The sequence below is a fragment of the Varroa destructor genome, unplaced genomic scaffold (genome assembly GCF_002443255.2).
Source record: "Varroa destructor unplaced genomic scaffold, Vdes_3.0 BEIS01000006.1, whole genome shotgun sequence".
NCBI lineage: Eukaryota > Metazoa > Arthropoda > Arachnida > Mesostigmata > Varroidae > Varroa > Varroa destructor.
In genome coordinates this window covers 29,936,313-29,946,790 of record NW_019211459.1, presented here as the reverse complement: position 1 = coordinate 29,946,790, position 10,478 = coordinate 29,936,313, and the positions used below count along the sequence as shown (strand labels likewise).

At 36.2% G+C, this 10,478-nt stretch overlaps 2 long non-coding RNA genes across 3 annotated transcripts; one reads left to right on the top strand and one right to left on the bottom strand.

Moving 5' to 3' along the window:
* Positions 1 to 1,204: 1,204 nt before the first annotated feature.
* LOC147755103 (uncharacterized) lies at positions 1,205 to 3,159 on the bottom strand. The gene is made up of 3 exons (XR_015330256.1): positions 3,065 to 3,159; positions 2,790 to 2,862; positions 1,205 to 1,338 (listed from the first exon to the last, which is right to left on the bottom strand). It is a non-coding gene; the product is annotated as an uncharacterized LOC147755103 (long non-coding RNA).
* LOC147755102 (uncharacterized) lies at positions 1,213 to 9,833 on the top strand. Of its 2 annotated transcripts, XR_015330255.1 has the most exons (3): positions 1,213 to 1,351; positions 3,910 to 4,022; positions 7,961 to 9,833. It is a non-coding gene; the product is annotated as an uncharacterized LOC147755102 (long non-coding RNA). The 2 variants fall into 2 exon arrangements; XR_015330254.1 differs by lacking the exon at positions 7,961 to 9,833 and having other exon boundaries at positions 3,910 to 5,333.
* The last annotated feature ends 645 nt before the right edge of the window (positions 9,834 to 10,478 follow it).

The window sequence follows — 10,478 nt, the reverse complement described above, 5'->3', positions numbered from 1 at the left end:
TTTCCCTAAGCCTGTACAAGGTGGTCAAAAGGTTTCTGTGAAATTGGTTTTCTCTAAGTGAGCAAAAAGTTTGTATGTACTCTTGGAGAGTAGCATATTTTAGCTTCTCAAAAGCAGGATTTGCAGGCGAAACTGTGTGTTGCTGGTCTCCACGAATAAGTGCATTATAAATTCCTCGTGTACTTATCATTGCGGACGATATACGTTTTTGCAATTACAAGTCTTAGTTCAGAAAAACTCGAACACAAGTTGAGACGTTAAGCCTTGTAAATAGTGCATTGATAAGAACACCTATACCAAGAGTGATGCCATCTTTTCAAATGTCCCGTATATGTAACTAAGTCAGATCCATTCGTTTGCTACATCTATAAAAATATCCCCCGATAAGGTTTCCGAAAAAAATTCGACTGTTGATTGCGAATTCTATTTCCTTTCAAACATCAACAATGAGCTTATCATTCCTTTAAGGAAAACAGATCAGCGTTTATGTACTCCATTATTCACGGCTAAATTTTTCCTTAGATAGTAACTAAAGGTACCGGTGTGCTTATTGAGCCTTTTATAAAGCTATTTATTTTATATCACTAGAGCGCTTGCGAGTATAACGTACGTAGAATATTAGAATATTACTTGAGATATTCATCGTAGTGGAAGCAAAATGTCTGTGGATTGTCTTTTGCACGCTTCATACTGTATGTTTCATCTTTTCATGGTTTTCAACAAAAAGATATTTAGCCAGAGCTGACTACATTTCATATACGAATATGGGTACAACAGAAACATAAATTAGGGTCGTAAAATATTGATATAATTTGTCTTTCTGGAGAGAAGGCAGCTGGAAGTTGTGCCGCCTGAATTCACTCTCAGATTTTTCCGTAGGTCTAGCCCCGGGCGATAATTTCAGCGTCAAGCATCTCGGCCTTAGAAATTGCAAGCACAGTAGTCTTCCCTTCCAACGTTTCATGTTCTATAAGAGGAGCAACGTTCCGTAGTCAAGTAAGTCACTGTACCATATATTTACACATAGTTCGTTTTGTAAGCTTCAGTGAAGTTGGTGTGTGTAGAAGCCACTCATTGGAGTGCCGGATGAGCGAAAGGTACAGGTGGCAAGTAATTACAAAGGGAAAGCTGACGGGAAAACCCAAAGATGGCCAACGGCCCGACCCGCGCAGTCGGTCGGAAAATGATGCCTGCAGTCTCTCGATTCTCAGTTGAGCGAGGAAGGGATACGGCGTGAAGGGCATAACAGTTTGTAGCAGTGACCGTCTCTACCAGATTCCTAAAGTGCTCCAGGCGCCGAAATTACTCGTTCGAATCCGATGAATTTAAATGCACGTCCTACGTCAGATAGGTACAATCATTGAACATTTATGTATGTTATTCCACATTCATTCATGCCTATCAATAACGCAATATTTTACTGCGTGTACGATATCCTGTTATTTATACAAATATCGCATATGTAATTCCCTTATCCTTAAATGCATAATCCTCGTAAGTGTAGTAGAGTGCTTACATTTGCCTTGCTAACTGACGTAAGTATTCGCAAGCACTAACAGGGATTAGTTACCCAGATATATTTTGATTAACCCATACGGGAGGCATGAGATTTTTGTTTGATACAATTGTCCTATTAATGTATTTATATCGTATGCTCAGCAATATGTAAATAAGGCTAATGTTAAAATTGTAACGATTGCCTTATACTACTATGAGCGCTAAAACTAGTTTTTTCCAATAATGTAAAAAAAGAAAATATACTGCTACTAAGTAAATAAAAAACGGCTGCGAAAACCAATCAGGCTAAAAACCACCGTTTCATATAAAATTCAATTGTAAGCAGATACATAAAAATAAAAAAAATTGCCTTACTAGATAATAAAACAACGTCCTGGCAATGGCATACGATTACAGCGAATAAGGAACATTATTAACATAACAAAATAGTGCAATTAGTAGTTAAGACCTTTTTTTATATAGAGCTTCAAACTCTTATCCGCTAAGTTATTCGTTAACACCGCACATTACCAATCTCGTCCGATACGTGCTCAGATCTTTGTGCTCCTATAGTAAATGAACCTCGCAGTTTCCTTCTATTGATTTAATTTTTTATATTGAAACGTACCGATAAATGGAGTGAAAATGAATACGACATCTGCTGTTATAAATTATGATTCACCCTCTATTGCCCAGGAAAATAAATATCACATGTGTCGAAATTGTCGCAAGATGGTTTAATGACAAAAAGGATTTTAGGTGGGACGCATAACTTGTTGAGAGTGGATGCATTTAAGCTGCTTTGAAATATCTTTTAATGATCTAGGCAAGGATGACTCAGTACATACAAATTATTTAGGCAAAGTGCAGTTACGACATGCCAGATAGCCTCATGTCAGGGACATGTTTTACAGATGATTTTATAGTAGAAATTGGTGTACTAAAATAAAAAATTGTGCAACCTGAAAAGAAACCTCACGCTAGGCCAGTGATTAATGCAGAGAATATCTTTCGAGCATGCTCTAATAACTTTAAAAGTGTGTTTACTACGACAACTACGACAGCCGTAACAGATCTTATAGCATTGATCTCAAATTAAGAGGCTGATTATCAATACTCAGGTGGTTGAACAGAGACAAAGAGAACGATCACAAATCATCGGCGTGTCTCAAAAATAAACATAATGATAAGGACAAGGCATAGGCTACCAGATTTGCGCCTACAAACAGAAATAGAATGTTCAAGACACGAGCAGTATAAGTTGCGGAAATAACGGTAACATGTAGAATCACCTTTAGATCTTTAGACTATTGTTGCCGTTCGTCCTGTATGCTTGAAAGTAGCAAACCCAGGAACCGGAGTTGCCTAAAAAGTTACGTCGTTCCACATCGAATCGTGAACTTTGAAACACCTCTTTTAGGAAAATATCTTGAACAGTAAAGTTGAGGTACATGAAAGTTTTATACGAGTTAATCCAAAACAATTTGCAAGTACGAATTCAAGTGCAAGCTTCGTCCTAAATGTATCGCATTAAGTACAATGATGGTACCAATGCGCGATCAATTACCGACATCCGTGGAGCGTATCCTCCTTAGAGGGTAATCGGTACGAGGTTCACCTGTATCACAGTATAAACGCAGTTCACCGGAGGATGTATGTAGCGCAGATGCCTGTGACAGTGGAGGGCATCGTGTTTGCTTGCTTAAGGACACGCGAGGTGGCTTAAATTTTACTGCGCATCGGCCGTATGGCCACGCCCAACAGCTGTACCAGATTTAAAAAAGAAATGTGTTCAGTAGAGAATACCAGACTATTTGACACGTGCTGAACTTGTTTGTACACAAGTTAGTACCTTTTTTGTTTATGACCCTCCCGATGGGGCAATGCTCGAACGCTCAGGGCATATATCAAACAACTGACTCATGGGTTGGACAGCATATTCGATCTCGAATAAGTAAATAATAAACTTTGGTAATTTTAATCTAGGTGAATGGGATTCCTGAAATTATCCTGCTAGTTTAGGCGTTGCGGATGATGGAAGTCTAAATTAAGAGAAATTATTTCCTTAATTTCTGAAACTCAGTGAGTTTTCTTACATTATATCAAAGTCGATCGAATATCAAATCGAAAACATCCTGGGTATTATCCTATGTGACGATAGTGCAATCGATGCATGTGACTTAGAACTTCTTTTTTTTAATTTTTACTACATGGCAATAACAACTATCGATTACAACCAGTCAAAGAAGCTGTGAAAGCCCTAGACAAAGCCTTTAGAAGGCAAAAGAGATTACACGAGGGTTTGTCTGACATTTGAAAATCATAAGCCTATATTCAATTATGTTTCAAAAAAGATTCGCATCAAAGGCGTACTATACATTCGAAAACCTAATTGCACTTTTGTACTTTCAGATGTCGAAAAGAGCTAATCCTCAAAGAAGAAAAGAGAAAGTACAGTAAAAAATTCTATCTACCGCGGTACCTGCCATTGTTAAGCCAGCGTCTTTCAAGAGCGTTTGGAAAATGTAAATACATAACGTGAGCATATACATATACACTTAGGAAACGGTGTGATATAGGCGCATCTCTCTGAATGTATTGCTGTGGTATCTACAAACAGGCGCTAATCGTTGACTTAAATTTTAACTTTGGCAAACGGTTAGTATGGCATACGATTATCATATGATTTCGTAGGTCTATTGGAGAAATCTTATCTTTTTATTTTACTTTCGAGAAACCTTTTGGGCAGTCTTATCTGAACCAGTAAAACCCATTCCGACTGAACTTTGAGCAACAATTCCGAAAGCTTGTTCATACTGTAGGAATAGCTAAAGACATAAAAAAGATAAATAAAACATACATTTACAAAATTTAATGAAAAAGCAATGCGTACGGTATAATATCAGTATCTATGGGCGAGGGACCTGTGTAAGTAGAGGATAGTATGCAAGGCACTATCATACGTCTCTTGTCACACACTAGAAAATGCACGAAGGTTTCTACAACTTTTCAAACGTCATTCTATACCACTTTGCACGAGTGGACTAAACAGTTCAATCTCGAGTTAGCTTAAATTAACAGAAATGATACATTCAGTGTTTTTACTATAAATGCGAAAGAAATACTGTCGAAAGATCGCTTCTAAATGGAATTTCTAAATAGACGTAGGATATGTTTCTGAAATTTAAAGCAAAAGCCCTTAAGGAGATATCCAGCCAGCCTAAAGGTTCGTTCGTACCTTTAGATATTACCGATAGTAGAACTTATCATCACTCTACCGGAACAAAGTTATCTTTAAGACAACACTAAAGGGATCTCTCCATCATGGTGCTAGGAAGAAGGGCGTAATTAGAATATGTGTTAACTTATGTAAAGCATACGATTAAACAATGTATACCTTGGGTGTCCAGTACGCCTGTGAGAAGAGAGCTCGTTTAGTGCGTTTTTGCCGTTAGAGGGCGTCATAGTAACTATCGACCACATTGTAGAGATGTCACCTTTAATAATCGTTTCTCTTGGCCCCGAAATATTTTTTTTCCATGCATTAACTAAAGCTTGTCGAAGAGCCATTTTCAAGGACATCTGCTTAGGGCACAGCGAATTCAATGAGATGTCAGTGCTTATCTCACAGTTTTATAAATATTGCTAAAATATGGTTTTCGTAACTGCGTTAGAATATTAAGAGCTTCTAAAGCGTTAAAGCATGTTCTCCTATTTCAATTGAGTAGGGAATTGGATTAAGCCGAATTTTCTATTTAGTTTCGAAGTAAAGCGTTTGATAAAGCGAAGACCACCAAAAGTGGAAAATAAAATTAACGTCCTATTTGACTAGTTGAGCCGTGCATTTTTATTACCAGCAGATAACCTGAGAATTCGTCAATCTAGTAAATTAAAGCAATAGGAAATATTCTCGATTATTATTCCAGGGATCGGTATGCGCATAACAGATGTTGAGACTGATTTCTGTCTGTATATCTTCCTGATATGAGCTATTCAAAAACGTTCAGTAGTTGCCACACACTTCTTACACTAGTGTCACAAAGTAACGGGTTTGTCAATACATTTTCAAAAAATTCACAGAGAGAGAGACAAAGGTTAATCATATAAACGGGCCTGCAAACCCTTTGTCGTTGATTGATTTACTTAATCTCATTTGTTGATGAATGTAAAGTACAGCTCGAGTACTTACTTAATGTCGCAACTACTATCGTTCAACTGACCCGTTACCTTGTTCAAGACACTTTCATCAGCATGTCCTAATATGATTAGCGTTACATCTCGCATAACCTAAACTATTGCTTAATTTCATTCCTACATTATTCGGTTGCAATTTTTATGGAAACTCAGTTCTATTATTTCATTATAGTAATTCTATCTTTTACAGTAACTCTGTCATATTAGTGCAATTATGTAACCATGCCATTTGAGTGATTCGCCACGCCTAACGTACTTCAGAGCTTCCTTAGTTACCCTATGGCTGTGATCCGGTTTCTTCTGATAATGTTTTCTAGAAGCCACCTTATTTTTTTGTCCAAATTCTTTGGTTCTTTCACTGGGATTTACAGGACGGAACATTCAAGCTCGAACAAACCCTCGTAGGGTCTTTGTCATAATGTTCGCTCACTACTCTTGGTATCAGAGAGAAACTAGCTTATCATAAAGCAATATAGATTTATGGTGGCGAAGAACAGCACGTCATGTTTGAAACTCTCTTTTTTTGCCAGAATGCGATGATTCATGTTATTAGCAATTTTCATGTTGCCTCCGAAAAATTCGAAAACAATTTCCAGGAGTAAAACGGAAATCCTCAATAGAATTTAGATTTAAATGTATCGAAAATTAATTAAAATGATCCGAAAAGCCGTATTTTGTTTATATATATATATATATATATATATATATATATATATAATTAATGGCTGTACTAAAAGGCAGGATATCGATTGCCAATTGGATCATCCAGCTAAGCTTAGTCTTTTTGAGACTTTTCGCGCCTTTTTCTGAATATATATTGCTTACTTCGAGCCCTGGCATTTTGGAGATCTTTGGTTCGCCATCGGCTCAGAATTTAATTCCACTGGAACTTTTTGTGTGCAGCGCACACTCCTCAAACAGCCCTTCAAATAGGTTAAAAAAACATATAACACCTAACCCACCCTTACGATTAAAAACTATTTACGGATTAAAGAAAGAATGTTTTGAAAATGACTAAGTGGATTAGATTTTGAACTAAAGATATAATTGCGGCGGATGACGCTTATATTGGATAAACATGACTGTCAAAAATAATGCTTCTATCATATGCAGTAATTTTTTTGAAATGGCAGTTTTTGTTCAGAGACAATCTCAAAAATATAAAAAAGTCCCAGAAATATGCATGTGGGTACCGTATTTTGGATCCATCTTTTTCGGATGCATCTACTTCCACAAAAAAATTGCTGGCCTCAATTTTAAAATAAACAGCCAATATAACCTCCGACAAATTTTACATCTAAAATCATGTGCCACTCTGAAACCTTAGCCAACTAAAACACACTCTCAGTTACGGTATTTTTCACCGTCGTGTTTTGTCAATTGCCAACCTTTTCAACTACCTTTTTGCTTAAATTTTTTTTTCGATAACTACCGTAGTGTCTGTTGTGTGGCGCTTCAGCTTTTTTTATAACAGGAAAAAATCTGTGACATACTTACGTTGAACCCGGTGCATTCGAACTGCCCAGGTGGCATCTAAACTGTTGCGGTATCTGCAGTGTCTACAGAGTCAAATTACCAATACTTTTTTGACATGGAAATGCAGCTTTATCGTTAAAAGTAATGATCCAAATACGATACTGTAGTTTTTTTTCTCGTTTTCCCTGTTTCAATTTATTCATTTTCCATTTTTTACGTATTTTAATCGATTCCCGACAATGTCTACGAAAATAACAATTTTACATGCTAATCGCAAAAAAAAGCAAAAAATCGACAATTCAAGTTAGTTCAAATTTGATGAAAGACAAGCAACTTTTTAGGACTTGTCAACTGTTCAAATCGTTAAAAGCGGGTCAACTTGCCCGAATCAGTGCTATGCTCTATAGGGATGACAAAACTGCTTTCCGAAAAAAAAAGTGTTTAGTTAACCCGGTCAACTTTAAACACAGCTCACTCTAAGATACAACTCTAGCGACTCAGAAGAGTTAAAGCGTTTTAGTAGATAGTAGACACACACAGGCTTCGTTTTATCATTGATTAACTTAACTAACTTGATTCGTTGATGTTTCCAACAACCTACTAGTGGTTATAATACAATGGTACATAACAATTGTTATTCTCTTGGAATCACCGTATTTTTTCTAAAGCGTAAGTATCTTACTACCCTGCTCTAAAACGAATAAATTTGATTCGCTTTATGAATGCTATGAGGCACCCCGGACCAAAAGTCAAAAAAAAAGCCCTTTTAACATAAACTATAATTCTATTGCAGATATACTTGTACCTTTACAATTACCTCGTTGTAATTAACCTGATGCATTAATCTCCAACTGTTCATCCTCCCATTGCCGCCGGTCTGTTATCATCAATCTATTTCAATATTTGATAAGCTGACATAAACCATTATTTGATTGCAGTGTGGTTGGTCATTACTTAATTGCAGTTGTTTAGTTACGGTTATAATATTTAAGTTCGCGAATTCCTTACTTTATATCATTGAGCTGACTACCTTGGTGCGGTTAGTTTATTGTCTGTTACCCTGCTAAAATGATTCCGCTTTCATATTGGAATGCCCTAGTAACTTCGTTATTCTCCTATGCTGACGCATTCCGTGAATCCGTAACTTGACGAAATAGCCAAGCTTGAAATGAGAATCATTGATATAATATATATATATATATATAAATTCACCTAATTTGGATATTTAAAGTCTGTCTATATCCGGATTTGAACCTAGAGCTAACCTCGCTAATGTTAGCAGGCAACTTCAATACCTTGATGCATTTATCCCGTTTTAGATTAATCCTAGCCGCCAAAAAATAGTCAATCAATCAAAAATATAAGCTTCTTACCAAGATATTGCTTCCAAGATATGACTGCTAGTTCATGAGCCATTTTATAAATTAACGAAATTAACACGATGTTACCCTATTAGAGAAAAACTACCCCCCGGAACGAGTTTTTTACTCAGAAGATTTGGTTCGCATGTCTAAAATATGGTTTGTACTTATAAGTTATAAACCACTTTAACAAAAATCAGAATTTTTATTTTGAATAGTAGAAATTTAAAAAAAATGAAGGTTTATGCTTGCGTCTATTTGTTAGAGACTAAAAAATAAAGAACTTTTCAATACAGTACCATATGAATTTTATTCACCTTTGGCAGGCAGTTTTCGATAATTTGTAATATGTATGTAAGACAATACAATGACCATAGCAGCAACTTTTCTATATAGATCTCTGAGAAATTCTCAACAGTTTTTGGGGAACTTCCCAAAAAAGGATCAGCTTTCCTCATTGAGAGAATCAAGAGAAAGTATTCGTCTATTAGAGTAATGTGCACAATATGCCGACATGGGTCGTATTTTATCATTTAAAGAAAACTAACCAAATTAGCGCTAGACTCCTCATTGTAAAAAACAAACCCGATTTTCGGAAAAAAGTATGCACACATTTGGAAAATATGAATCAAGATAATCTATATCTAATTAATTCCTAACAAAATCACAGTTTGATTGAAAAAAGTTAAACATCGAAAATCACATTCAAATTCAATGTTTGCTTATTGTGCAGAGCTGCAAGAGAAATGAATGACCGAGGAGATCTATATGAACTTGCCAGTGGGCATATTTGAGAAATTATCGATCAAACAAGCCGCTAAGGATGATAAACTTGCCCATATTACCAATACTCTCCATGGAAGAAGGAACCCACTCCCGGAAAAGTATTCATCCTTTTGAGGATTATGAACCGTATGCCTCGATAATTTATGTTCCACCGATTCCTAAATATTTCAGCAAGATATCCTAATTTTATTGCTAAACAATAAACATATAAAAAAAAACGAAAACTTTACTCAAATTCAACGTTGCGTGAATCTTATAAAGCTCAAAAACAAATAACTTTTCCATGTAAACTTTTTACAAATTATTTACATTCATCAAATTGCAGAAATCACAATTTTGTTTAAGTTAACATCACACTCTATAAAGGATTGAAATTATCCACAGAAGAAGGTATTCGTCGAATTGACTCTGTTTTAAGCACTCTAGGCTCACCCAGGATGAGGTTTTAGCATTCCATGAAAAATAAGTGTAGTGATATGGATTTGAATTGGACAGATACATGCACGGACATGAACGAGGAACCATACGGATACAGTTTTACTAATATAAAAGAGTAGATAAATACTTGTATATATACATCTTTCTTTTTGTTGTAGACAAGCCAGGGCTAACGTATTGTCGAGTGATAAATACAGCGTTTGCACTTCGCGATGCTGGAACGCTATGTATACGTAGAGTCGGAATGAGGAATCGATTACATTGACATTTCGTAAATGTCACACAGAATACGGCCGGCACTTCTCGCTGACGAAGGTAACACTGAGGCGATTGGTCAAAAGATTCGAAAAGACTAGCTCACTCGCAAATAAAGTGAGGCCTTGGAGATCACTAATTGGACGAAAGGATAAGTCACAACAGCCCCCAAATACGGAGCAGTGCGGATGTTGACTTAATGGTGTCGACATCGTTCCCACCAACTCTGCTTATTGAGAAGCAGTTTGCAGGATTGTATTCTCATTCCTCCAAGGTACAGTTGATTCATTAGCTAGAGATGACATTAAAACAGCATTATTTATTTACTGATCACATACTGGAGCGTAAGGTACATGCAAGAGACTTCTTCAACCACATATCTTCTTACTTTGAACAGTTTATAGTAAACCCCAAGTAATGAACTATCATTAAACTTAAAAGGCGCTCACACCTTATTATTGTTGATTCCGT